Source organism: Cavia porcellus, unplaced genomic scaffold (assembly GCF_034190915.1).
Source record: "Cavia porcellus strain 051 isolate PalLab524CR breed Dunkin Hartley unplaced genomic scaffold, mCavPor4.1 scaffold_14, whole genome shotgun sequence".
In the NCBI taxonomy this organism is placed as follows: Eukaryota; Metazoa; Chordata; class Mammalia; order Rodentia; family Caviidae; genus Cavia; species Cavia porcellus.
In genome coordinates this window covers 14,882,062-14,888,778 of record NW_026947497.1, presented here as the reverse complement: position 1 = coordinate 14,888,778, position 6,717 = coordinate 14,882,062, and positions in this window count along the sequence as shown.

The window sequence follows — 6,717 nt, the reverse complement described above, 5'->3', positions numbered from 1 at the left end:
AATTCAATAGAGTTGAAATTATCCCATGCATGGTACTGGATCATAGAGCCATGAAATTAGAAATTAATGAAAATGACATTGCAAAATTCCCACAAACACATGGAAACTGAATAATGAAATCTTTAATAATCAGTGAGTCACAGGGGAAATTAAAGAAGAAATTAAATAATACCTACAAGCAAATAAAAACACAAATAAAACTTACCGGAATTTGTGGGATGCAATGAAAGCTGTCATCAGAGGAAAATTTAATGCACTGAGTTCTCACATCAGGAAAATGGAACGAATAAAATTAATAACCTGTTGCTAAAACTCAAACATCTAGAAAAAGAAGAACAATTCAAGCCCAAAGCCAAAAGAAGAGAGGAAATTAAAAAATCAGAGCAGAAATTAATGCAATAGAGACTAAGAAAACAAAGAACCAATGAATCAAAGAGCTGGTTCTATGAAAGAATAAATAAAGTTGATAAGCCCCCAGTCAACCTTATTTTTAAAAAGGGAAGAAAAAGCTCAAATTCACCCAGTAAGGAATGAAAAAGCTGAAATTACTATAGACTTTGTACAAATACAGAAGGTGAACTACACCTATTTCAAAAACCTCTACTCTCATAGGTTTGATAATGCCAAAGAGATTGATAGATTCCTAGTAACATATGAAGTACCAGAGCCAGGTCAAGCATATGTAAAACTGCTGAATAACCCAATTTCTATTAATGAAATTGACAGTGTAATTAAGTCCTTACCTACAAAGAAAAGCCCAGGTGCATATGGATTCATTGAAGAATTCTACAAGAAATACAAAGCAGACTTAATGCCAACACTCCTCAAACTCTTCAATGAAATTGAAAGAGAAGCAATCCTTCCTAAGTCATTCCTGGAAGGAAATATTACTCTTGTACCAAAACCCGAGAATGACCTAACTAAAAAAGAGAACTACAGGCCAATCTCCCTTAATAAAAACAGATGCAAATATCCTCAATAAAATATCAGCAAATAGGATGCAACAAATCATCAAGAAGATTATACACCATGACCAAATGGGGTTTATCCCAGGCATGCAGGGATGGTTCAACACACGTAAATCAGTAAATGTAATCCACCATATCAATAAAGCCAGAAGTAAGAATCACATGATTATTTCTATAGAAGCAGAAAAAGCTTTTGATAAGATCCAACATTCATTCTGATAAGATCCTTACAGAAAATTGGAATAGATGGTCTTTTCTTCAATATGATAAAGGCCATCTATGACAAGCCAAAAGCCAGTATCATGCCAAATGGCCAAAAACTGAAGGCCTTTAGCTTGAAATCAGGCTCAAGACAAGGATGTCCCTTATCACTGCTCCTATTTAAATAATCCTGGGAATATTAGCCAGAACAATTAGGCAAGAGAGAGAAATAAAATGGGTAAAGATAGGAAAAGAAGAAGTTAAATTATCATTATTTGCAGATGACATGATACTGTACATAGAAGACACCCAAAGCTCCCTTGAAGGCTCCAGGAAATAATAAATAAATTCAACATTGTAGCTAGATACAAAATCAATACTCAAAAATCAATAACATTTCTATACACTAACAACAAGATCACAGAAAGAGAAATGAGAGAAGCCACACTCTTCACACTAACAACCAAAAAAAATGAAATATTTAGGAATTATTTTCATGAAAGAAGTGAAACATCTATATAGGGAAAATTATAATACACATAAAAACGCAATTGAAGATCTCAGAAAGTGTAAAGACATCCCTTGCTCTTGGATAGGAAGAATAAATATTGTGAAAATGGCCATAATCCCAAAACTGTTATACAGATCCAATGCAAACTCAATGAAATACCATCAACATACCTCATAGATCTAGAGAAATCACTCCTAAAATTTATCTAGAACAAGAAGAGTCCTAGAATAGCAAAGACAATTCTAAGCAGCAAAGGCAAGGCAAGAGGCATCAATCCCTGACTTAAAGTTATACTACAAAGCAACTGCAGTAATATCAACACGGTACCAGAATAAAAACAGCTGAAGATCAGTGGAATACATTAGACGATACAACCACAACTACCAAAATACTCAACCACCTTATCTTTGATAAAGGTGCCAAATATGTTCACTGGAAGAATGAAAGTCTCTTTAATAAATGGTGTTGGAAAAACTGGCTTTCTATATGTGGAAAACTAAGACTAGACCCATGCCTATCACCATGTACTAAATTAAAATCTAAATGGATCAAAGACCTGAATATTAAAACAGAAACACTAAATCTATTGGAAGAAAAGTTGTGTAAAAACCTTGAAGACATAGGGGTAAGTAGAGAATTTATGAACAGGAATCAAACCAAATGGAAAGTACTTCCCAGAATCAACAACTAGGATCATGTCTTATTAAAAAGTTTCTGCATGTCAAAAGAAATTTCCAGCATAGTGAAAAGAAAACTTATGAATTGGAAAACAATATTAGTGAACGGTCCCTCAGACAAAGGATTTCTTTCTAAAATATATAAAGAATTAAAAAAAAAATCAGACCCCCAAAATTCAAGGATCCAATTCAAAAATGGGAATCTGAGATAAATACACAGTTCTCAGATGAAAAAATAAAAATGGCAAATAAATACATGAACAAAAATGTTCATCATCATTACTAATTAGAGAAATGCAAATTAAAACCACACAGAGATTACATCTCACTCCAGAACAAAAGGCGAGGATCAAGAAAATCATGAACAACAAATGCTGGAGAGGCTGTCGGGAAAAAGGAACTCTCCTGCACTGTTGGTGGGAGTGTAGACTGGTGCAACCAATGTGGAGGTCAGTTTGGAGATTTATCACAAAGCTGGGATTGGGGGTCCCGTTTGTTACAGCTATTTCACTTGTAGGGATATTCCCAGAAGAAATGAAGGCTTCATACCACAGTGATATATGTGTACTCATGTTTATAGCAGCACAATTTGTAATAGCCAAATCTTGGAAGCAACCTAAGTGTCCATCAACTAAGGAATGGAAAAAAACTTGTGGTATTTTTATACAATGGAGTACTACTCGGCTGTAAAAATGATCTCATTGCGATATTTATAAATAAATGGATGCAGTTTGAGACCATATTCATAAGCAAAATAAATCAAACTCACACATATAAATACCCAATAGTTTCCCTAGTGTTAGAACTGGTAAGAGTATATAAAAGTATGTGGAAATCATGTTTCTCCATTATATTGCTTTGAAGCCTTATAATGGTTTCATTCATTAATTGGAATTGCTTTATTCTATGTTGTTTGATTTTATGGTCTGTGATGGTATGAACAGCTATTTTGAAGAAAATAAGACATTATAATAACTAGTGATGATTTAATATCATCCTGTTTTGAAGTCCCACCAAGCTTTTATTCTTTGTTCTCCATTGGTTTTACCATGTTGCATCTTATTGTATTTTATTTTATATGATAATATAAAGAAATATTTTATAGAAAGGAGATAATATAGTAACCTTTGTTCATTTCCTGTTAGCTGGTTCTGAATACTCTGTAATACTTTCATTCTCTTGAATGGTTTTACACTGTCTTTTTATGTTTGATACTACAGTATATGAAGGTATACTCAAATATTTCAAGGAAATAAGCACTATGGTAACTACTGTTTTGTAGGAATATCTTGTGGGGAAACTATGTTGCTTAAATTGTTATGTTCTGAACTTCTTTGCCATGTTCTTATTTTTTTAAACAAGAAAAGTGAAAATGACAAAAAAGATTAGTACTAGGGCCTAAAATATTAGCATTGTTACTTTTTTTCACAATGAGAAGTGACAATGATCCTAAGACTTAGAGTCTTAAAAGGTTAATCATACTGTCTGCACTACCTAGTTTCTTGAGGTTCTTGGTGGATACAGACTAGGTTCACTTGCGTGGTTCTGTGTCAGGATGCACAAGGCTTCCACTGCATATGTCTCTGGGAACTGGGGAAGCTTTGTTCCACGTGTCTTTTCCCTTCCTTGGCATCAACAGGTTCTTTAGAAAGTGTTCTCAATCACTTACACATTAAGTGATGCCCTAACTCGTAAAGGAACACTGTGTCCAAGATTATGGGTTTGTTTCTGAGGAATCTTTTAACAAGGTTGACGGTTTTTAATTACAGCAACAATGAAAGGCAATCAAGCAAAAGAAATTTGGAAACATGTTAAGTTCAGGGAAATTGCTCATGTTACAGTTATATGAGAAGTGATTGAAAAATTAAATTTTTTATATTTTAAAAACATTAGAGGATCCTGGAGTGGAGTGCAACTCTAATCTCTGTGATTTCTTACTGAGAGCTGCAAAGTATCTTTGGACACCCTTAAGCATCGCAATGGAAATATATGGAATAACCAGCAAATAAAAGAAGAGGACAAAATTGCTCAAGAAACCTAAGATATGATGAAGACAATTACTTGAGAATGGAAGAGCAACAATATAAGTATAATGAAGATGCAGAGACCTGCAGTGATTTCCAGTCATTTCAAATGCATGAAATGAATAAGACTGTAGATAGACTCTGTCAATATGGACACTGTGTTGAGGACAGCTTTGATCTTAGGAAAAAAACTCACCCTGGGCAAGAAACCATTGTAGGCCAGGTTGATCTGGGACTCACTTTGTAGTCCAGGCTGATCATTAACTTGCAGCAATCTTCCTGTCTTAGTCTTTTGAATCCTGGGATTACAAGCATGCAGCACCGAGAGGCTCTGTGGCCTGCAGTAAGTGCTCAGTGCACTCTGCCAAAAGCCCAAACTGTTCGGGACCCTCCAGGCTTCCCGCCTCAGTGAAGTGGATAAGTGAGTTTGAAGCATCTACATCTGCCTCCCCATTCTGGCTGTGCTTGGAGAATTGTGGAGTTTCCAGCTAGCAGGTGGGCACACACTATCCCCGGAGACCGGCCTGTTTGAGACTCCTGCACCATCTGGGTGCAGAGGAAGGGCTGGGTGGATCTGGGGTGCCTGCATCCACCTCCTCCTGTATCTGAGGACTGCAGATATCTCAGCAAGCAGGAGAGCATCACAGGTTACAGAGGCCCCGTGGCCTCACTTAAGTGCTCAGTGTACTCTGCCCCAAGCCCAGACTTTTTGGGACCCTCCAGGCTTCCGGATGCAGTGAAGTGTATAAGTGGGTGTGAGGCATCTACATTCTCCTCCCCATTCTGGCTGCGCTTGGAGATCTGTGGAACTTCCAACAAGCAGGTGGGTGCACAGTGTGTCCTTGGAGCCCAGCTTATCTGGAACTACGGAGTTCTAAACAGGCATAGAGGGTCATTGGTTCTAGAGGCCCAGTGGTTTGGGGTAACTGGGTGCCAGAGTCCCAGGAGCTGTGAACATAGAAGTGGATTTCCAACAGACCCTGAGGAAGCATTCAAATAACACTTGAAACACAGAAATATAGGAAAATGACAAAATGAAAGACCAAATTGCAACCTCAAACCTACAGCCCATCTCAAGAAACCCTAGGAGCAATGTATATAGAAGAAATTATATGCCATTCACCTCAAATATCGGACATAATAGCTACTGAAATTAAAAAGCAACTCCAGGAAGTTTTAAAGGAATTCAAACTTGAAATAATCTCCCAGGTAAAAGTGAAATGATAAAAGAAATGAAAGAGATGCTGAATATATCTAAAGAAAACAGTTAAAAATTGGATGAACTAAACAAAAAGATAGAATCCATAGATGAGCAATATAAGAAACAAAGAGCATACATAATGCAGATGCACAGAGATATACAGGAAATAAAAAACTCCACTGAAAGCTGTAAAAACCACTGAAAGTGAAGTGAAAATGAAAGTGAAGATAGAATTTCTGACCTTGAAGACAGGATTGCAGCTAGTGAACAGGAAAGGAAAGATCTTTTAAAAATAACAAGGAATCAGGAAATAACAATTCAACAACTGCAAGATGATGCAAAGAAAAATAACATAAGATTGATAGGGATTAATGAAAAAGAAGGGGACAACATAAAGGATGTCAAGAGGATATTTAGAGAAGTAATAGCTGAAAATTTCCCAAGCATGAGATCAGAAACTGACATCAGGATCAGTGAAGCATATAGAACTCCAAATAGTCATAACCAAAATAAAACTACAACCAGACATATAATAATCACCATCCCAGAAATCCAACACAAGAATAGATTATTAAAAGCTGTCAGAGACAAAAGACAGACCACTTATAAAGGGAAACCTATCAGAATCACAGCAACTTCTCCGCACAAACAATAAAGTCAAGAAGAGCATGGAGTGAAGTATTCCAGATCCTAAAGCAAAATGATTTCCAACCTAGAATGATTACCCTGCCAAACTATCATTCAAAATTGATGGTGAAATATGATACTTACATTGTAAAGAACAGCTGAAAAACTGCATGAACAGCAAGACAACACTACAAAAAATATTGAAAGACAGTTTAGATACACAAAGGAAAAAACAGTAAGCAAAGCAGATAATTAAACAGAACAGAAAGATAAAGAGGCAACAACAGAGACATAACATGTCAACAATAAACCAGCATTTAACAGTAATAACCATTAATGTAAGTGGTTTAAATGCATGAATCAAAAGAAACAGACTAGCAGAATGGATCAAGAAACAAAATCCAACCATATGCTCTTTACAGGAAACCCATCTAACCCAGAAGCATACTCACAGACTGAAAGTCAAAGGATGGAAAACAATACTTCATGCAGCATGAATCCAAAAAAA